The 24,207-nt window shown below is 38.9% G+C and overlaps 1 protein-coding gene across 1 annotated transcript in view; it reads left to right on the plus strand.

The window, feature by feature from the left end:
- The first annotated feature begins 1,962 nt into the window (after positions 1-1,962).
- LOC127621622 (exostosin-like 3) overlaps positions 1,963-24,207 on the plus strand; it is a 38,279-nt gene continuing 16,034 nt past the window's right edge. The window contains exon 1 of the mRNA XM_052095300.1: positions 1,963-2,108. The gene's annotated coding sequence lies outside the window, so the exon portion shown is untranslated. The remainder of the gene's footprint in view (positions 2,109-24,207) is intronic.

A 24,207-nucleotide genomic window follows, 5' to 3' on the forward strand; every position in this document is an offset into this window, starting at 1 on the left:
ACGAGTGTGCTATTGTTTGGTTTTGTTTATGTTCAATGTACAAACCATAAAAGATGACCTTCAGTGCAATAAGATAGAGATTCACAAGCACATGGCGATCCAATCTTCAAAATGATTATAATAAATTCATCTAATAAGATAAATAATGTTATTTTGATATCAGTACTATTCACATACACGTTTGCGCCAGCCATACTGCCGAACTTTTGAAGAATGGAGAGCACTTGTCATACAGTCGAAGAGAACGCTTGAGGATTGAGCATTCTGAGGGAACATCCACTCTGACAACAAACAATAACATCTGTCAATAAATGCTAACTTCAAACTTCCATAGTTAAACATACATCGATCCTTTACAGAAGTATTACATATATTGACATGACAGCTATTTCAATTAAGAATTCTTGCACAACAGCATAATAACACATTTGTAACATGTTCATGATATTTTCTCAACTACTAATGGTAAGAAAGTCATGTTTTTTTTTTTTTTACACCTACAACTGAATATATAAGTAGTCATAGTAGCATGCAAGTGTGTACATGTATAAAGATTCTGCAAAGCACCATGTGAACATTGTTTATATAAGGAGCAATGTAATGGATACTGCACATTATATCACCATTTTTTTTATAAATGGACATGAAATATTGATTTGAGTTCAAGTTATTTTATTATGAGTGTAGAAAGAGACCACAGAGTGATATAAGCGACAGTTCTAATCATAATTATAGTGGCAAGAAAAAGTATGTGAACCTCGCCCGGCTGATTGCAATCATTCTCCCCCAGCCGTCCCTCATCGCTCTGCCATCGCTTGGCAACGTGTTCTGCGTCTGTGGTCAACCTTTGTGTTTGTGCAATTTCATACCTGAAGAAGATTTTGGCTTGAGCCGGATGAACGAGCCACTGGAACAGTCTTCTGACACTCTCTCTCTCTCTCTCTCTCTGTGCTGTTGTTGACCTTTGACAGATCTGTTAGGAGTAAATCAAGAGCTGGACTGTCAAATCCATCACATCACTTTTTGGTCAGATGCCATTCTCTTTCTTTTTGGTTTAATTTGCTGGTGGAGCATCAACGTTCAATGTAGAATTTCTTTAGAATACTTGAGAATAACATGATGCTACCATGGTTCAAGTGCAAAAAAAAAAAATAAATAATTTATAATTGTAAGATTTAATTAATTGTATAAGATAGGCCATCATAATTAACAATGCATTTTCTTAACAATAGTATTCATTTAGCACAAAATTCCATCCACACATTAGAATAATTTGTATAATTAATGTTTATTATTGAAACCACAATGCCAAAACTTTATTTGAATCTTATTCAAAATGTTACATGTTGCATATTCAATGTATATTTAATATGAAATATAATCTGGCACTGATTTGCTGGACTTTTAATGTAACTGTGTCACTGCTATTAGTTTATTTTCCCCTTTAAGACGCTTCTTATCATGCAGAAATTATATATGTTTGCATACAAACACTTATACCTGCTTAAACCCTTTTGGTGCTGTTCCTCCTGGTAATAACTGATAAATAGAAACGTGGGCATTTGTTTTCTCTCCAGGGAAACATTTCAAACACATGAAGGCTTTTCTTCTGCAAGAGAGAAAACAAACAAACAGCGTTTATACTGCCACCCACAGGCCTGGAGCTAAACAAACATGTTTAAAACTCTTTTTTTATCCACCATACCTGTGTCTATATTGTATATATAAAACGTAAAAGACATGTATGTCAACACTTTCATTTTTTTTTTTTTTTAGCATTCCAGGCGGATATTTTGCCAAAATGTACCAGAAATAAATGTAAACAGACATCGTCACCCTCCGTTCTAAGCGCTAGATGGAAGCACGCGCGTGCACTGAACAGAAACGTCGCGCGCGTGTCCGCTTTCCAAGCATTCGATCGCGCACGCGCACCGGCGTCGCTGCTGACTGCGTGAGCGCGTATGCGTTTTGCTGCACCTCAGATTCAGAGACGGAGTGTATTCAGCAGCCGTTTACCGGGCCGTTTCTATCCGTTACCGACACCGTGGACAAGCTAAAGGACCGCAGTTTATGAGGACTGACGTGTGATGTAATGGATTTATACTGAGGTAAAGTAAAAATAACGATAGTGTCGTCCGTTAGCGGGTTGGTTAGCAGCGGCTAACATCAAACACAAACAGATGGTGGAAAATATTGTTGTTTATCACTAATATATGTCTGATTTGAGTCATAATAATGCTCTATGTTTTATAATTTAAGCATTTGGATTGAATATGTGTGATTTGTAGTATATGAGTCTTAAGCACTACAGGGAATATATAGAAGTTTGTGATTTAAAGGATGCATTGCACGGATCTGATCAATAATATCAGACACACACTTACCTGATATGATCAGTAATATTAGGAACACACTGACCTGATCTGGTAAATAATATCAGACACACTGACCTGATCTGATCAGTAATATTAGGAACACACTGATCTGATCAATAATATCATACACACTGACCTGATCTGATCAATAATATCAGACACACACTGACCAGATCTGATCAATAATATCAGACACACACACTGACCTGATCTGATCTGTAATATTAGGAACACACTGATCTGATCAATAATATCATACACACTGACCAGATCTGATCAATAATATCAGACACACACTGACCAGATCTGATCAGTAATGTCAGACACACTGACCAGATCTGATCAATAATATCAGACACACACACTGACCTGATCTGATCAGTAATATTAGGAACACACTGACCTGATCTGATCTGTAATATTAGGAACACACTGATCTGATCAATAATATCATACACACACTGACCAGATCTGATCAATAATATCATACACACACTGACCAGATCTGATCAATAATATCAGACACACACTGACCAGATCTGATCAATAATATCAGACACACACTGACCAGATCTGATCAATAATATCAGACACACACTGACCAGATCTGATCAATAATATCAGACACACACTGACCAGATCTGATCAATAATATCAGACACACACTGACCAGATCTGATCAATAATATCAGACTCCAGAATGATCTGATCTCATTTTGGAAATCTCATTTTGGAAGTCTCTAGAATTCCATTATGTTATACAAGTCTGATGCTATGATCTGATCTTGATCATATGTTCTTCATATTTGTTTTCTCTGTGATGTTTTGAGTCTGATATTATTGATAAGATCAGAACATGCCATTGTGTGTCTGATATTCGAGTGTCAGACTTGTATACACTTAAATATCAGACACCAGATATTAGAGCTGGTTATCGATACAGATTTCCTGATTCAATTCCGATTCGATATTGATATCGATAGGTATATTTTAGTTATAATGTCCCTTTTGCTTGCATATTAAATTAATTATCTACAGACATATGCTATGAATTATACAGGGGACCTTCATTAATTTGACTAATTATATTTTATAATAATTTTTTTATAATTTTGGTCACATTTTAGCATTTTTAAAATGAAAAAATCTATATATTTAACCAATAAATATTATATTGCATATATTATATTTAGTTATATTTGCATTGTTTAATTGCATAATTAGTACTATTTACAGGTATTTAGATTGATTTGTTGAAACACATGCTAAAAACTGGTACTGTCTCTTTAAGGAAACCCGGCATTTCTGTAAACAGCGTCTTTAAATTAGTGCATGCTAATGTGAGAGACTTGAATGGCTTCAGGTGCTATGCCTGATTGCAATTAAATGTTTATTTTTTTTTTGTTTGTTTATGATCAACAACTGATTGTAGAGAACAGACAGGGTATCCACATTATTTTTCAGCAAAACAGGGGTGCCGCCATTATCAACCATGCATGTGGACCACTTTTGGTTTAAACCACTTCCAGCTATTTTAGCTATGCAATTATACTACATTATGATGCTTTATATTACAGGCTGGCAATAAATGTAGAAATATTATTATAAATAATAAAAATTTTCATAAACTCATTTGTTTGGAAATGTATCAAATTTTGCCATCGTTTATCCACACACTGTTGCACTGGCAGAATTAATTAAATCAGGCGCTGACAGGACAGACCTTGGCGCCGTCTTGACATGCCTCCACAAACTTTTCAAAACCTACAGAGTGCAGAAAGATGCTGGGAAAATGCTGCTTCAACTTTCTTTGCAACAAAATAATAAACAAGAATTAATCTCCGTTCTTTTCAGAGAGCATTCTCAATATCTTAGAGGTGCATAGTAAACCGAAACGATGATCTTGCATTTAGCTTGACTTATGAAACGTCACCTTTTGAAATAAATAAATAAACAGAAAGTGTTTTTCGGCCAAGCAAACACGATAATCACAAAATGGTCAATCATCGGAGGTAATGCAGGTGTTGTGTCAAAGTCTGTTTCCCCTAGGTTAGTGTTCCCCGTAACGCCGTTAAACATTAAACAGGGGGAACAGACTTCGACCCTAACCTTAAGGGGAAACATAGGGGGAACAGACTTCGACCCTAACCTTAAGGGGAAACATAGGGGGAACAGACTTCGACACTAACCTTAAGCGGAAACATAGGGGGGAAGAGACTTCGACCCTAACCTTAAGGCAGTGGTCGGTAACCCAAAACGTTGAAAGAGCCATATTGGACAAAAAAAAAAAAAAACATCTGTCTGGAGCCGCAAAAAATTAAAAGTCTTATATAACCCTTATAATGAATGCAACACATGCTGTAAGTGTTATATTAGCTTTGTTTGCCACCTAGTATCAAAATGATAAGTAGGCTACAAATACATAATGAGCATTCATGATTAAATGTTTATGTTCCCTGCAGCGCATCCTGGAGAGAATGACGCACCACGTGACTAATCTACTGTACGGTGGTGCTTTAAGTTTCACTTCCATTATAATTTTAATGTTTTATGTTTCCTTGCATTTATGAAATTAAAGAAATACAATAAAGAAATCAGATTTTTGATGTCATTTTTACTTTAGTATTCGAAACAACAACAAAATGTGCAACGTGCATAGGCCACCTGTAATTTCAGACCTCCCCATGGAAATAAAATGCAGTCCTCTTCAATCCTCAATAATACAATAAGCTACAATACAATCCTCTTCTCTTTCCCCCCTTATCTTGGCAACAGACAGTGCAATAAAACAGCAGCCTTTTGAAACGAACTGGAAAAGTCTTTAAAACATGCATAAAACATGCATTAAAACAGTGTAAAACGCACTAAAAACATAAAAGCAGCCCAGTCATGCCCTTGACAAAAATAATACAGCCTAACTTCGATTTCTGTGCATTGTCCCCATCTCTTTAGCAAATGCCACGGAGTTTGGAGATGCAATCCACTTCTTAAATTTATCTTTGCGCTCCTCTAATTTCTCCAGAAGTAATGCAATCGCACTTTTTCTCTCACTCCCAACTGGGTACTTGACTGCAAATGTAGCATGCTTTCCCTGGAAATGTCTTTCCACATTACTCTTTTGTTATTTGACAACTTCTCATTACAAAGCAAACATGCAGGCAATCCCTCCGCATTGGCAATGAAAGCAAATGATTCGGTCCAAGAACTGTTGAATCCTCTGTTCTCCTCAGCTATCTTTCTCTTTTTTCCCTTGGGATCCATGGCCCATGACACACCCGCCGGTTTGTTTGTTTGTTTGTCACGCCGATCTGACAGAAACGTGTGTCGCAGTCTATGACGTAAATTCTTCGTTGACAGAAATGTTGAAATTAAATATTTATTACACAAATTTTACAACGTTGAAAAACTTTAAGAATGTTTGTCATGTTTTTCCTCCTGCAGAAATTCTATTAAAAATTTTTTTTTCCATTTTCATATTTTTGAAAAAGCTCCAGGGAGCCACTAGGGCGGCGCTTAAGAGCCGCATGCGGCTCTAGAGCCGCGGGTTGCCGACCTATGCCTTAAGGGGAAACATAGGGGGAACAGACTTCAACCCTAACCTTAAGGGGAAACATAGGGGGAACAGAATTCGACCCTAACCTTAAGGGGAAACATAGGGGGAACAGACTTCGACCCTAACCTTAAGGGGAAACATAGGGGGAACAGAATTCGACCCTAACCTTAAGGGGAAACATAGGGGGAACAGACTTCGACCCTAACCTTAAGGGGAAACATAGGGGGAACAGACTTCGACCCTAACCTTAAGGGGAAACATAGGGGGAACAGAATTCGACCCTAACCTTAAGGGGGAACAGACTTCGACCCTAACCTTAAGGGGAAACATAGGGGGGAACAGACTTCGACCCTAACCTTAAGGGGAAACATATGGGGAACAGACTTCGACCCTAACCTTAAGGGGAAACATAGGGGGAACAGACTTCGACCCTAACATTAAGGGGAAACATAGGGGGAACAGACTTCGACACTAACCTTAAGGGGAAACATATGGGGGAACTGACTTCGACCCTAACCTTAAGGGGAAACATAGGGGGAACAGACTTCGACCCTAACCTTAAGGGAAACATAGGGGAACAGACTTCGACCCTAACCTTAAGGGGAAACATAGGGGAACAGACTTCGACCCTAACCTTAAGGGGAAACATAGGGGAACAGACTTCGACACTAACCTTAAGGGAAACATAGGGGAACAGACTTCGACCCTAACCTTAAGCGGAAACATAGGGGAACAGACTTCGACCCTAACCTTAAGGGGAAACATAGGGGAACAGACTTCGACCCTAACCTTAAGGGGAAACATAGGGGAACAGACTTCGACACTAACCTTAAGGGGAAACATAGGGGAACAGACTTCGACCCTAACCTTAAGGGGAAACATAGGGGAACAGACTTCAACCCTAACCTTAAGGGGAAACATAGGGGAACAGACTTCGACCCTAACCTTAAGGGAAACATAGGGGAACAGAATTCGACCCTAACCTTAAGGGGAAACATAGGGGAACAGACTTCGACCCTAACCTTAAGGGGAAACATAGGGGAACAGACTTCGACCCTAACCTTAAGCGGAAACATAGGGGGAACAGACTTCGACCCTAACCTTAAGGGAAACATAGGGGAACAGACTTCAACCCTAACCTTAAGGGGAAACATAGGGGAACAGACTTCGACCCTAACCTTAAGGGGAAACATAGGGGAACAGAATTCGACCCTAACCTTAAGGGAAACATAGGGGAACAGACTTCGACCCTAACCTTAAGGGGAAACATAGGGGAACAGAATTCGACCCTAACCTTAAGCGGAAACATAGGGGAACAGACTTCAACCCTAACCTTAAGGGGAAACATAGGGGAACAGAATTCGACCCTAACCTTAAGGGGAAACATAGGGGAACAGAATTCGACCCTAACCTTAAGGGGGAACAGACTTCGACCCTAACCTTAAGGGGAAACATAGGGGGAACAGAATTCGACCCTAACCTTAAGCGGAAACATAGGGGGAACAGACTTCGACCCTAACCTTAAGCGGAAACACAGGGGGGAACAGACTTCGACCCTAACATTAAGGGGAAACATAGGGGGAACAGACTTCAACCCTAACATATAGCAATAAAAAAAAAATTTAAGTGGTTTTTTTTGTGTGCGTAAGTGTTCATTACGCGCGCACTTTATTTGGTTAAAAGGCCATTTGAATGAAAATGAGCAGGAGACAGCAAATTTTGCAAACTTTTTTTATGCATTTCTACTTTGTTGATAACAGAACAGCACAAAAAGTGGATGGAAACTTGGTTATTGTAGTGGAGGATTGCACAAAAAGTAAAAGATTGATCTATGGCTTTTGAGATTTGATATCGAACCAAATTTAAAAATACAGTTAATCAATTTTTTTTTTGCCCAGCCCTACTAGATATTTTGAGTTGGGCTACTCAGATGTTATTGGCAAATAAAAGCTTATGTATGAATTTGAGAGCAGATGTGTGACAGTTGGTATTTGGGGTGCTGCTGGCTATTTGTATGTGGGAGTTAATCATTTGTTGTTTCAAATCAGCTGTTTTACTCATAACCCATCTGTGCAGGTCATACCTCATCGCACATTTTATTCATGAAGGAAAATAATAGCATTTAATGTGTCCAGTGGCTCTGCTTTGGTAATGGATGACCATCTGTGCAAAACGGCAACAGTTCAGGCGTGACTAAAACAAATGTTAAATCAGTAGACCATTTTTATAGTCCAACAGCAATGTCTTATGTCTGATGTGTAATGTTAGGCTTGTTTGGAATTAAGACGAAATTTTAATTGAGATTTTTCGAAGTACTTTTTGGTGAAATGTGTACGATAGTACATGAGGTTTTGGTGTTTTAATGGGCTAAAGTGTTTGGAAGTGGCATTTGTGAATCATTTACTTTAAGGTGTGGGTAAATAGGGGTAACAATGTCATGGCTGTTAAGAAGATAGTGGTCTATGAATGTAGTTTGCTGTTGATACTAATTCCTGTTGGCTTTAAAATCTTTTCCGTCAACTGGTTATGCTGAACCCATTGACTGACATCTGACAACCTGTTAGTTTAATTTCCTCTCATTGGTTTATGGCCCAATAATGTAAATATTGTGCAGCCAAGATCCTCAAAACAATCTTTATGGAGTCTTATTGAGTTATGAGCTGTTGAGAATTGAGTTAATCCTCCTATTGCATTCAGAATCTGCAGACTCCTTTTGCATTTACAGGTCAATTTTGACCTGGTGGAATTCAAGCTTATAAATCATTCATAATCCGATGGTTTTGCACGATTGCAAACATTATTAACCGATACATGTTATTAAATGCAGCACAGGATAACAGAAAAGTAGGTGACTGTGTTTCACCAGATGCGGAATATTGTAAACTGTCAAATAAAAACTAGTGGTCCACTGATATGAGTTTTTCAATGGCCGATACCTATACCGATGTCTAGAGAGCAGGATGGCTGACATAAATGCAGATAAACATACTACAATTTTACAAAAGCAACCCTTACAAAAAACAGTTCTGACAAACTTGCCGCAAAATTTCCCAATCGTTATTTTTAAATGCAAATGTACGGAGCTCCTCTGAGGACAGGGTGGGATTTTTTTTTTAAAGGGGTCATGACATGGTTTTTTTTATTGTATTATTATGTTCCCTTAGGTGCAATTATAGTATTAATATATTTTTTTTAAAGAAAAACTTTTAAAATCTAGTGATTTATGACCTTTTCCCACCCTGTTTCTCATCCTCTGATTCAAACAGTCTGTTTTGGGGGCGTTTCCATTTAAGACTTCAGTGTTAACGCCCACTGTTATGATTGGCTAACGCCAGTGCCTATGTATCAATTATTGACGCTCCCAGCCAGAACAATATGCAAGTAAACTAAGTAAAAACACTGTGATTATTCATAATGAATGAAATTGCGCTTTAAAAAGTAGTTTAAAGTTTAAAATAGATTACTTACAGTTTGCGCCGTCGTTGTTCCCAGAATAGTCGGCACGGACTTATCTTTGAGCAACAGTTTTCTGGCAAAGCCAGCATCATATTGAGATTTGTTCTCAAAACAGTCATCCTTAAAATGTACAGAACAAACGCTTAAGTTAACACTGCCGTGACTGGAACGTCCGCAAAAAATAAACTGCATCCATTTTTCCCTGACGCCTGGATCTTTCGGCAGCTTATTCAGAGGTTTTGTTTGACCACAGCCAGGAACAGCACATCTGTGTGGCATCGTAATTTTCCTGTGCATAAGTAGTCTCTGTCAGAGCTCGCTGTCCATCGACTGAACACTTGTGAGGCGACGGCGATACTGAAATGAGCGTAGTTGTCTTGGCGCTTAAATCGTAGTTATCTTGTGCTGGAGGCGGTCATATGCAAACGCTGGTACGCCACTTCTAACCGACACGCCACTTCTAACCATGAATCCAGAACGAGCTGTATTTTGAGCTTGATTAAATAAATGATTCATTTAGAATGGGGAGGACGCCTTAAAATATTAAACTTGCAGGACGCTTTTAATGATACAAAGACCTCTTATATACCAAAAGATCAAGGCAAATTTGGTTTCTCATGTCATGACCCCTTTAAATAGTTTTGTGTTCTCTCGCAATAAAGGTACCATGATTTTACTGCAGTAACCATATTTTAACCTTGATATTCATAGTGAAACCATAGTGAAAATGCAGGAAAATTAAAACTATGGTTATAAAAACAATTTTTTTAAAGTTTTACGATGCAAATAAATGCCATAGTTTAACTATGGTTTTACAATAGCAATATTGTTGTAACACTTTAAAATAAGGTTACTACATTTGTTAACATTAGTTAACACGAACTAACAATGTACAATACTTTTACAGCATTTATTCATCTTGGTTAATGCTAATTTGCGAGGGCACGCAAAACTTGTAGCGAGTGGACGCAAAACTTGTTGCGAGGGAACGCAAAACCTGTAGCTAGTGAACTCAAAACTGTTTTGCGAGGGAACACAAAACTGTTTTGCGAGGGAACACAAAAGTTGTAGCTAGTGGAACACAAAACTTGTAGCTAGTGAGCGCAAAACTTGCAGCGAGGGAACGCAAAACATGTAGCGAGGGAACGCTTATGCAAGTGGACACAAAACGTACGTGAGTGGACGCAAATCTGTTTTGCGAGGGAGCGCAAAACGTGTAGCGAGGGAGCGCAAAACATGTAGCGAGGGAACGCAAAACTTGTAGCAAGGTAACGCTTATGCGAGTGGATGCAAAATGTACGCGAGTGGACGCAAATCTGTTTTGCGAGGGAATGCAAAACTTGTAGCTAGTGAACTCAAAACTGTTTTGCATGAGAACGCAAAGCTTATCCTTATAGCGAGGGAGCATGGCCTGCCCTTTAAGGGGCTACATACAAATGAGTTTGTGATATGCCACAAATGTTTTCCAGAAGTTTGAAAATGTCACTGGCAATGGTGAACCTGCAGCAAACCTTTTTATTTTTGCTTGTGAAAATAATGAGTGGTGAATTTGCTGCAAGTTTCTGTAAGGAAAATCAGATGAACACAAAATGTCTAAATTGAAACACTTTAGATGCAGTATTTTCTCAAATTTGCATAATCATGAAAAGAAAATTTTTTTTTACAACAGAAAGTGTCGAATATCTATTGGTAGATTTTGGAAATGACATGAGGTAAACACTTCTGTTTTTCGGCCAAGCAAACACGATAATCACAAAATGGTCAAGTAGCAGCCGATATATATTTCTATCAGTAATACATATATAGCACATTTACTGTCAAAATAAAAGCTCAAGGTGAAGTTAATGGGACAGAAATATATTTCTTTTGTGCAAAACAAATCTAATCCTCAAAATAAGAATACTTATCTTATGATGTGAAAGTACTTATCATGCTGGCTCCGCTCCCACTCTTCAATACCGTCTAGCGCCATGTGGGCACGCAGAGGTCTGGCAGCTGTTACCAGGGTTTTAAGATTTTATTAGGGTTAGACTAAATCTGTGAGCTGCCATAAGGCTGGGAATTAGACTGCTGGGTTTGTGCTTTTGTTCTCAGATAATGCGGGTGGAATTTTACTTCTTTGGCTCCGATGCTTTGGCTGATTATTATGGCCAATGCCACCACATATCTTTCCTGTAGTGACTGAGCTAAGATCAATAACTATGGGCATTTTTTAAAGGATAGCTTTGTTTATTTGACACAGTAAAGTCACTCTTTTAGGTTATGGGAAAAACCCTCTTAATAGATTTGAAATGGATGTTTATTAGAGTCTCATGACTTGTTTCACAGCACTGCTCTGTTTGAGTCTGATCTACTTTACTGAAGAGCTGATAGTTCTCACAGAGGCAAAACGATTTCTTTACTTTCATATCATGACAAATTCCCTCAGCCCAGAGTTCTGGATGAGACGTTCCCACCGAGTGAAGCTTTGAGAGTGCTTTTGGAGTTTGTTAGCCATATTTTTTCTGACACCTTAAAGCCCCAGGGTATTTGAAATGGAATCGGGCACAGACTCGAGCTAGAGTTTTATTATGCCAGAAAGGTAGGTCAGGTTTTTTCCTCTGTGTTTCTCTTTCTTTCTCTTCTTTGTTCTTGTTGTGCACTTCAATATCAGTTACAGGCTCTGGCCTAACTAAGATGACCGTACACCTTACGTGGACCTGATACATTATGCAGACATTCAAGTAATTGATTAAGGTTTGAGAATCCAGATTAGGTGCTGTTTTTCTTCATAATACCTTTATATTAGCCTGTTTACCCCAATGTTGTTCCAAAACCTTGACTTTCTAGGACTTTTTCTTCTGTGGAGCACAAAAGATGTTAAGCAGAATGACAGCCTCTGTAAACATTCTGTTTCCAAAAAAAAAAACATGTAAGTTAATGGTGACTAGGGCTGTCAAGATTAGGAAATTTGGCAAAACAAATAATTGCGATTATGATGACTAATTGTCAGTTTTAAAGGCTCTCACGATTATGAAGATTAATTTTCATACAAATTGTCATGCTTTTTAATAGGTATATGTGTGCTTCAAAAACCTTCAGAAGCCCTTTATTCATATTTATCCTTTACTTGATTTCCTTTATGGCTTTAAAAACATATGAATGACATTAACATATTTTACATAATAATATTTGAAATATTTCAAAATACTAGGGCTGTCACGATTATAAAATTTGGCTGACAATTAATTGTCAAACACATAATTGCGATTCTATTGACTATTTCTCTTTTAGGGTTTTCGCAATCAATTGTCATTTAAATGGTCATATTTCTCAAGATCATGTGTGTAGGTCCTCCTCGTGCCACCAAAACAGCTCTGACCCATCGAGGCATGGACTCCACAAGATCTCTGAAGTTGTTCTGTGGTATCTGGCACCAAGACATTAGCAGCAGATCCTTGAAGTCCTGTAAGTTGCGAGGTGGAGCCACTGTGGATTGGACTTGTTGGTCCCATAGAATTTGAAGTCCAAGTCAATACCTTGAACTTCGTTATGTTCCTCAAACCATTCACACTGCCTCCACTGGCCTGTCTTCTTCCCATAGTGCATCCTGCTGCCATCTCTTCCTCGGTTAAACAGCGCACGCGCACCCGGCCGTCCACATGATCTAAAAGATAACGTGATTCATCAGACCAGGCCACCTTCCGTTGCTCCGTGGTCCATTTCTGATTCTCACTTGCCCACTGTAGGCACTTTCAGTGGTGGACAGGGATCAGCATGGGCACTCTGACCCATGTGCAGCCAGCTGCGATGTACTGTGTGTTCTTACACACTTCTATCAAGTTTTTCAGCAATTTGTGCTACATTAGCTCTTCTGTGGGATCGGACCAGACTCCCCGCTCCCCACATATCACAAGTAGTGTATATCCTCATGAAATCTTTAAATATATTATTATATATTATTATATAAACTTCATCAACTCGCCTGGCACACCAACAATTTCAGACACCTTTGCCCACACATTGTGTTTTTTTTTTTTATATATCCCTGTAAGCAAACGGGTACAGATAATATATTACGGGGAAACCCGCCACGGCAATAATCAGATTCTCCTCCATTTTGTCTTCAGAACTAATGTTTGGTGGGAACCAAAGTTTACACTGTTGTGTTCTCTAAACTTCGCTAGAGCGGAGCACTTCTATACTCCAATAGGTTCCCGTCGAACCGCATCAAAGCTCATTACCATAATGTTGCCTGCACTTGAACTTTCCTCTGACGCCCACACCGCCCAAGACACGCTGGCTGCCATAGAAAATTAATGACTTCTGGTTGATTTGATGCTCTCGACGCCTCTAGTCTGAACGCACAATTACGCTTGCCCATTTTTCCTTTTTCCAACACATGAAATTCAAGAACCGACTGTTCACTTGCTGCCTAATATACCCCACCCCTTGACAGGTGCCATTGTAGCGAGATAATAACATTTACATTTACATTTACATGCATTTGGCAGACGCTTTTATCCAAAGCGACTTACAGTGCACTTATTACAGGGACAATCCCCCCGGAGCAACCTGGACTTAAGTGCCTTGCTCAAGGGCACAATGGTGGTCTTGAGCAAGGCAAGACCACCATCGTGGGGTTCGAACCAGGGACCTTCTGATTAACAGCCCTGTGCTTTAGCCACTACGCCGCCACCACCACTCAATAAATGTTATTAATTTCACCTGTCAGTGGATTTAATGTTGTGGCTGATCAGTGTATAAATCAAATAATAATATAGGGATATATGATTTCCTTGTAAGGCTTATAAACGGAGATTGACAAGAAAAATTACTGTTTCAAATATCTAAATATTTCGAAATACTTCAAATGTCTCTCTTTTTGGTCAAATTTAGTTTCGGTCTATTTTACATTTACACTGTTGTTTTTGGAGCTCATTAAAAACAATATAAAAAATATTTTTTTATTACATTTATATTATTTTATATTATGCAATAGTAAAATATTTCTGTCCTAATATCTTCACTTTCACATTGTCGCTGGAGTTTGGTGCGAACCTCCTCAGACACCACTTGCATCACAACTCCATGGTCCGCGGTGCAGCTCATTGAGATGGTCTGAGTTCAATTGAATGAGACATTCAAATACGCCTTTCATTTCCTTATTTTGACAGTTAAATGTGATTTGAATTTAAAGTGTACAATAATCGCTGTTACCTCAAATGACCACAGTTAGATTAAATGACTGCGATCAGATGATTATTTAATAAATGCGATGGACAAAATAGCATCTCCGTTTTATGTTCCACAAAAGAAAGTCATAGGCTACAGGTTTGGAACGACATAAGGGTGAGTAGATGATAACACAATTTTCATTTTTGTGTGAACTCTCCCTTTAAGAGAAGCAATAGAGTATGGTCGCAGCAGGACTGTTTCCAGTGGCATGTCTTTATGGAGCGAGATATTGAAGGTGTCTAATGATGTTGAGTCATGTAGTTTCTTTATAATTCCTTGTGTTCATTTTTTTTCTTTTTCTTCTGTATAAACCCTCTTCCTTGATGTGGAAATGAGAAAAAACACAGTGTGTGTGCAGTCATGTTGAATTAAAGTGCTAATTATAGAAAGCTCCGCTGCAGTCCAGCTCGGAGCTAATGGATTGTTAAATGAAAAGCAGCTAACTAGCAGCCCAGCACATCTATAATGGAAACATTCAGGATGAGTATAAATATCAGGTGGTCACTGTTTATCTACTTAATAAATCTGGGAGTGATAGGCCTACTTACAGAGGAAGGTTGTGTATTTTATGTCGGAGTACATACCCTTGGGTGATATTCAGTGTATCAAAAGAAAAAGTAATTCTTGCAGCCTAGATTCTTGTCTTGGCATCCACCCACAACACTACCATTTTGACCTCTAGTTTTGTATGTATATTTTGTAGGTTTTTTGATAAAAATCTAGAAGTCTGTTTATATTTGACCCTTAAATGCATGGGTGTTTCGACAAACACTATTACATACCTTGGGTCTTTAGCGACCGGGCACGTATATATATATATATAACAAATGGATGTACAAAATCCCAGATAGTGTCAAATTGTTTTATTTTTCATGCATCCAAAAAATTATGCTATATGAAATATGTAGAATAGGATTCATTACTTCCACGCTGAAATTTCATGGGATGCAACTGGCTGTCAAACACCTATTGAGCTATACATAAACTACATATATGTATGTTCACAGGCACTTTTTGAGTCTTAATAGACTTCCATGTTGCTTCTTTGTCAAATGTAAATCTAGTCAATCACTGACACATCAGCACCACCTTAGGTAAGAAATCCAGAATCCAGAATCGGTCTGTCTTCGCCGGCCAAAGGTGGTCAGCGCAGACCACAACGATCTGCCCAGGTCTGTCGGTCCTGGGTGAGTCCCATCCAATTGTGTCCCAGATCTTGTCGTAGCGAGTCGCGCCATCCTGTTGCAGGGCGCCCGCGTGGCCGCTTGATGTCGATCGGCAACCAGACGGTGACTTCGCGTGTCCATCTTTCGTCCGTCCGCCGCATCAGGTGCCCAGCCCAGCGCTTCTTGGCCTTGTTGGCCAGGTCCACCGCGTTGGCCACCCTGGTCATGGCCCGCAGCTGCTCGTTGCGGACGTGGTCCTTTTAACCCCGACCATGTGGCGCTCCATTGCGCGTTCAGTCACGGCCAGCTTTTGTCGGTCGGCCGCTGTCGTTGCCCAGGTCTTGGCCCCGTAGAGCATGGCCGGCAGGACGGTGCTGTTGAATAGGGCGGCCCTGATGTCCGGGTCGATGGCTCTGTTCGTGGCCGTCTCGGCAATTGAGCCAAAGCTGACCCAGGCGGCTCGGCGTCGTCGTGCCAGTTCTCGACCAATCTTGTGGTCGGTAGTCAGCTCCTGGCCCAAGTAGATGTATCTATCGACTTGCTGGAGCTGGTGCTGGCCGACATGAAGGGTAGTGTCGGCCACCTGGTCGTTGCGCATCCACTTGGTTTTGGCCAGATTGATTTTGAGGCCGCACCGAGCGCCAGCCTGGTTGAGCTGGTCGAGCCGCTGCTGTACATCGACTGCCGAGCAGCCTATCGGCAAGATGTCGTCGGCAAAGCACAGGTGATTGAGCCAGCGGCCGTTGATCTTGAAGCCGATGCTCGAGGCAGGCGGTGAAAAGCTTGGGCGAGATGGTGTCGCCCTGCTTGACCCCGCGGCCGACCTCGATGTTAAGCGGCCGGTCGAACAGGGTGATGGTAGTGGCGCAGTTGCTGTTCAGCTCCTGCAGCAGGGCCACATGCTCGTCCCCGATGCCTTGTTGTTGGAGGGCGAGCAGCACGGCGTTGATCTCGACCGAGTTGAAGGCCTTCTTGAAAGGTAAGAAATAGTATGTATAATATGTACAGTATGTGTACACACACATGGGATACTGATAATTCACCTTTGTCACACAGAAAATCAATGTAATATAGTATTTATTTGTATGATTATAGTGCTCATTTGTCTTGTGATAAACAAAGAAAGATATAAAATTTAACCGATTATTGTTTTTACCATAATTTAAACAATAATTTACCGTAAAAAAAAGTACATGTCCTCTCTTGTTAAACAATGTACATTGTACATGCGTTCACAGTAAGGCAGTTGCAATGTATGTGAATGGGCTGGTCCATAAACTCATTACTCAATGTTAGCATAATTTTAGTGTGATTAAAATAGCTTGCTAGCCTTATCTGTGTAAAGTGAAATTCAATATTACAGCTTTGTTGCCATGGCGACGAAACACCATAAACCTTGTAAGTGTTTTTATCACACTAAAATCACATTAACACGTATATGCTAAAGTTTACATGTTGTAGATATACTTTTGAAAGCATGTGAATTTGAATGTTTATGGACTGACCCCATTCACTTACATTTTAAGTGTCTTACTGTAACCGTGATTTTCCTTTTTTTTTTAAATAAGCAAGGGACGAGTCGACTGAGAACTTTTGTTGCATGCATTGCAGTAGTTTGTCAGCATTGTATCTCCAGATGTAGAATATTGTGCCAGACAAGATAATCCAAGACAAATAACTCCCAAGATATCACATAATGAATACTAATATGATTGATTAATAATCATGCAAACCCTAGGCTAAGTGTTAGAAATACTCAAACTGATTGTTAGTGCACATACTGTGTTGATGCTGTCTCCATATTCCTTTACTTTGAATTTATATCATATTTATTTTTATAAATGTTTTAATGAAAGAAATGTACTGTATATCTCAAGAGAAAGGATTGAGATGACTCCATGCTGGCGCTCTCATGTGACTTCTCTTGAAGCTCCATTAAACATGCCTGTAGGCAACAAGAATTGGCTGTCAACTTCCTGAATAAAATTAGACTTCTGCTCAGTTCCCCTCATTGTGATTGAAGTTGAAAGCTGAGCTGGAACAGGAATAAACACTTTTATTGGTACCTCACTTCTATTCCTCAGAGAGCCGAGGTTAAGCTAGGTAACTGGACTAGGTATGCTAGGCTGGATTCCAGTTTGTGTGATATCCAAACTATGAGGTATTCAAGATTAGGATTAGAGTGCTCTGAACCATTGAATGTTAAATAGTAAGCTGGTATCATATTTCTGGTGGATTTTCGACCCGTCCATACGTGCTTTTTGGGTCAAAATCGTAGGCTACTCTTTTAATGGACTGCAATGATGTATTTTACCTTACTTTAACAGCGTACATCTAGCAAATTTGTTTTAGCCTGAATTTTCAGTTTTTCTTAACTACTTAATGTAAATTCATATCATTAGTGTTTGTGTTATATTACCCTTAAAGGAATAGTTCACCCAAAAATGAAAATTCAGTCGTTGTTTACTCACCCCTGTGTTCTTATAACCCCATATGACTTTCTTTCTTTTTCTGGACACAAAGGGAGAAATTGTGAATAAATGTTGTGCTCAGTGATGTCATACGAATGGCAGTTTATGATGACCACCACTTCAAGCTTGAAAAGAACACAAAAATATAATTTATGAGACTAATACATTTTTTGTATGCGACTTATGTCTTGTTCTGTAGGAATGGTTTGACGAGAAACAAAAAAAATCTAATGTATTATTTAGTGAAAATCTTCAACAGACAGCTGCACATGAGCTTTAGAGCTCCTTGTACAAGAGCAGTACGCTGCAGCCTTTTGCGAGGTGGGGCGTTCAAGCGAAAACTCATTTTGTTTTGCTTTGACAGCACCACCAGAGATATTAACAACAGAAAACACAACACGGCTGAAAACAAACCAGCGAACAGAACTTACAAAACATGCATGAAGAGTTTGTAGTCGAAAAATAGATGCATTTCTATGAACAGCCTTATTTGTTTGAACTGGAGTCCATCAAACAGAGAGATGGGACTGAAGGTAGCTACAGTCACACCCTAACCAGATGCCAAACAACATGCAATAATAGTCATGTCAAAGTAAATAACCATGCCAATCAGAGTTTTTGTACTGAGTAGCTGTGGCGAGCGACGGGACATTCTGTCGATCACTTGGTTTCTATATTTGGCATCGCGCCTTGAGTCCCGTCGGCTACAAATTGGTACCGGTCCAAAATCATTCAAATAACATTATATTGAAGTCAGCATCTCACTTGCCGTTTAAAACCTACCGATTGTTTTCGTGGAGGTCTCTTCAGGAATCTGTCTCTCAAACACATGTTCAGAAAAGAGACAGACATTCCTGTTCCCTCTGCTAGACATGTTTTAAGGTTCTGTTCTCTGGTTTATATGCAGCCATGTTGGGTTTTCTGGTAAATCGCTGGTGGTCCTGTTGAAGCGAAATTAGTTTTCGATTGAATGCCCCATGCAAGGAGCTCTAAATCTCGCACGCAGTCTGTCTCATGAACGTGCACAGGAGTTCAATGGTCAAAGATTTTCTCTAAATAATACATTCGATTTCTGTTTCGTTTCTCACCAAACCATATCGCATTTCTTCAGAACAAGACATGAGTTGCATAAAATAATTTATTACACTCTGGAATTACACTTTTGTGTTCTTTTGAAGCTTAAAGTGGTTGTCACCATATACTGCTATTGTATCACTCAGCACAGTTTTTCTTTTCACAAGTTTTCCTTTGTGTTAACAAAAAGAAAGTAAGTCTTATGGGGTTATAACAACACAGAGGTGAGTAAACAATGACTGGATTTTCATTTTTGGGTTAACTAATCTTTTAAAAAACTAGTCACCATTGCTGCGATGAGATTTCAAATATGTATGTGATCGAGTAATCGACAAATTGAGTAATTTTTTTAAGTGTTGGTAAAGGGTGCAAGCCTCGCCCTTTTTCCTCCAAACATATCGATGGTCATTATGGCCAAACAGTTACATTTTTGTTTCATCAGACCAAAGGTCATTTCTCTAAAAATTAAGTTCTTTGTCCCCATGTGCACTTGCAAACTATAGTCTGGCTTTTTTATGGCGGTTTGCAGCAGTGGCTTCCTTGCTGAGCATCCTTTCAGGTTATGTCGATATAGGACCCATTTTACTGTGGATATAGATACTTGTCTACCTGTTTCCTCCAGCATCTTCACAAGGTCCTTTTGCTGTTGTTCTTTTCGCACCAAACTACATTCCTCTCTCGGAGACAGAATGCATCTCCTTCCTAAGCTATATGATGGCTGAGTGGTCCCATGGTGTTTATACTTGTGTACTATTGTTTGTTCAGCTAAATGTGGTACCTTCAGGTGTTTGGAAATTGCTCCCAAGGATGAACCAGACATGTGGAGGTCCACACATTTTTTTTTTCTTGGCTGATTTCTTTTGATTTTCCCATGATGTCAAGCAAAGAGACATTGAGTTTGATGGTAGGCCTTAAAATACATCCACAGGTACACCTCCAACTCAGTACACCTTGTATCAGAAGCTAATTACCTAAAGGCTTGACATCATTTTTTCAAGTGCTTAAAGGCACAGTTAACTTCATATAAACTTCTGACCCACTGGAATTGTGATATAGTCAATTAAAAGTGAAACAATCAGTCTGTAAACAATTGTTGGAAAATGTACTTATCTCATGCACAAAGTAGATGTCCTGAACGACTTGCCAAAACAATAATTTGCTAATATGAAATCTGTGGAGTGGTTAAAAAATTAGGTTTAATGACTTCAACCTATGTGTAAACTTCTGACTTCAACTATACATTGTATGTAGAAGTATGTGAAGTATGCAGCAAAACTCTCAATGTAGACAAGACCTTACCTTGCTTAGAGAGTACTTGTAAGACTGTTTATTAGATTATCCATAATAAACTTTGGAAATGTTGTTTATGCCATGATGCATTTAGGTCTCAAGGAAGCAGTAATGGCACTTTGAACATTCGGCAGTAACATTCAAAGGTAAAACTGCTGCCTGCGGCTGTTCTCTGAGTACAAGCAACAGCATTCCTGTGTTGACTGACAGCAAATGTAGAGATTACATGTGGGGGACAAACATTGCAGTGTGATTTCTGCTTGTTTTGGGATTCTGCACATACAAGATAGTTGTCTAGAATTTAAAGACCTTTTCATCTACCTCAAGGGCCGATCGCGTCTTTGGTATTTTTTGTAAACCCCTTTTGTGCTCTGGCTTGTCCAAATTGCAGAAGTTTTAAAGCTCGGGCCTCCAAAGCGAAATCTTCGAGCTTTGTAAATTTACACACAGAAGTAGTCATCCTGAAAGTTATATTTTTATATAATAGTTGATGGTTTGTCAGTTGTCTGAATGAGTATTTCCTTGTGTGTTGCGAATGTGGAATGGTTTGTAACCGAGAAATAAAGTATCATCTGTAGAAGCCAGACTGTGCCTTGTTTTCAAGGGACTATTCGGAAGTTTTGATGTATTTTGTCCTTCAGAATCCTGACACATTCTATTCTAGTAAACTTCAGAAAGAAACATAGCTGGGCATTTTGATTTTCAGTTGCCCAAAGGGAGAGACTGGGCGTATGCACCAAGTCAGTGTGAAAAGGATTGAAATTGGGGTTGGGATTCTTCCAAACACTTACAGAGCAAACAGGATGCAAATGTGGCTCATGGCCGCTGTAAGGGGCTCGCAATGGGACCTGTTAGTGCTTACAAGTGACAAAACTATCCAGGCGTGGTCATCTTGCAAGATGTATTGTCTGGCGCAGACAGCCTGATCAAATCTAGATGAAAAAATTAGATTGTCTTCTGCTAGCACTAGTTAGTGAGCTGAAAGATGGAGACCACGCTAGAATATCAAAAGAAAGAGAACATTTGTAGCTTGTTGGCCTACTTTAAACACAAGATAAAAATGAAAGGCTTTGTTTGGACCTTTGCAGTATTCTTTGTTTTACTTACAATGTTATTACATCGGTTGGCTTCTATCATTTGGCAGTGAAATCAACTCTTGCCATCATATTGACATTATGATATCTCTCCTGTACTAGTAATACATCAAAAATAATTAAATAAGACAAGCTGTATTACCTCAGTGGGAGATACTGTTTCAGCAGTGCATTAGGAGAAGCATGACACACTGATGCACATCTGGAGTGTTTTCTGGAGATCATCTGTGAGAAATTCCTGCCAGATCTTTCCTGCAAGGGAGAAGAATTCCCAAAGAACAACCCAACATCGTGTAGAAGCTAAAATCTTGTCCTAGTTTACTAAATGCTTCTGAGTTAAAGGATTATACTGGGTTCAATACAAGTAAAGCTCAATCACACAAAGGATCATTTCGACTCGTCTCTTCATTTTCTTAAAAAAAATGAAAGAAGCAAAAATCGATGGTTACAGCTTTTACTTAAAATGGAAGTGAAGGGGGCCAATTTTTGGAGGGTTTAAAGGCAGAAATATGAAGCTTATAATTGTATAATTGCACTTACATTAATTCTTCTGTTAAAGCGTATGTATTATTTGAGCTCTGAAGTTGCTTAAATTGACGTTGTTACAGTTTTTGTGGGTTTTAGGGTGTACAGCATTACGTAATTATGGCATCCATCCATACATCCATGTATAACTTGACAAAGAAGTTTTATAAAATTATATATATCACAGAAAACATTAGTAAGTGATTTTATCACACTAAAAACATGTTAACATGCATATTGTTCACATCTTGTGGCTATACTTTTGAAACAGTGAGTAATTTAACGTTTATGGATTGGCCCCATCCAATTCCATTCAAAGTGTCATACTGTAAACCAATTTTTTTATAATTATTAAAGAAAAGGAGGGACGAATTGAAATACATTTTTGTGGTAATCAACATAATGCCACAAATTCTGTCAGTTGAGCTTGACTCGTATAGAGCACAACAGTCTGGTTCCGGAAGTAAAAATCCCATACATTTCTTTTCATGATTTTCAACGATAACTTATAAACATTTAAAAACAGACCTACCTTGAGTCCCGAGGTGGTTCATCAATGGTATATGCTTACATTGAACCATCAGTCTGCATTATTTAAACTTCATTGTTTAAAAATCGTGTTTGATAGCAGAATTAATGGTAAACAACTACATTACCCATGGTCCAACAGAGAAAGATCCACCAATCAGAGAACCGGGGCCAACAAAGCCTGCAAAACGTGCCTCGGAGCAACCGTGCGCTCCCATGACGCATTGTGAATGATGTGATCGAGCCGGTCTCCCTTCACCCTTAAACTACTTATATATTTGTACATATCGGAAAGCTTTGGTATGGTATGTACACAGTGTTCAAAACCTTTGTTTGTTTTTTTTATCCAATTTTTAAATACTTTTTTGCTTCAAATCGAAGTTTGTGTTGTGATTGACTTCAAAGCTGGTTTGTTTGGTTCATGGTTTAGAATTCTATTATGAAGGATTTTTGGAGAAAAACACTTCCGGAAGCTACACGGCTGAAAAACGTTTTATGCGGTCTACATTTTCATTTGTTGTCATTTTGGTATAATATCTGATGTCATTTTGAATCTATTTGGTCATTAATTTGGTAAATGAAATTTGTTCTTGTATTATGTTTGATCTGTATCAAACAAAAAATCACTTTAGTGTCAAGGCCTCGATATACTTCCGGAGAAGTTCTTATTCATTCTTCTTTTAGAGGTAAAAAGATTAAAGGCTAAACAGTTGAGCAATAGTATACTGCGAACATTCAGACTCCTGCCACACTGCTGTGGGAGGTGTTTAGAGGAGCATTTAAATCTGAGGACTTGCATGTAAAACCTTAACTAATGTGACATTTAAAATGTGTTATCAATGACTTTATTCATCATTCTATGAGTAGAATTCACATGAGGTCAGTAAAAGAAGCTGTTTTAACCACTAGATGATGATTTAAAGTTTTATACTACTAATTCATGGCGCTAATGCGCTAACATGCAGCCATAATATGCGCAGATTACACTCTGTTATTGTTATTTATGGCGACACTGATACTGCTGTAAAGGTCAGTGTATTAAAGTGTTAATGTGCAGAATAAAGACAAAAGAATGATGATAGGCTTACTTTGGGCAGATGTAAATGGCTTTCACTGCAGATGGCACATGAGTGTTCGGACACTTGAGAGTATTTTAGTAGATTTGATTCCTTTTGTAGACTAATTAAACAAAACCAAAAATAATAATTGCTAATAACTGCACACAATGATTTTGACTGACTGAACAACATAAACAGAATGTGCTGTCTGTGTCAAGGTAGGTGGAGCACCAGGTCACCCCTACAAATGACGTGGACCAATGGCAGTAAGGTGTTTAGCAGTCGGTTAGAAGTTTTCCTAAAAGTTCGCCCAGGCGAGCTGTTACGTTTTTTTCTAAATGACATCACGCTCATTCATTCTTCGATTTCATATAAAGTATATTTGGGCCTTCAGGGGCTG

Source organism: Xyrauchen texanus, chromosome 28 (genome assembly GCF_025860055.1).
Source record: "Xyrauchen texanus isolate HMW12.3.18 chromosome 28, RBS_HiC_50CHRs, whole genome shotgun sequence".
Classification (NCBI taxonomy): Eukaryota; Metazoa; Chordata; class Actinopteri; order Cypriniformes; family Catostomidae; genus Xyrauchen; species Xyrauchen texanus.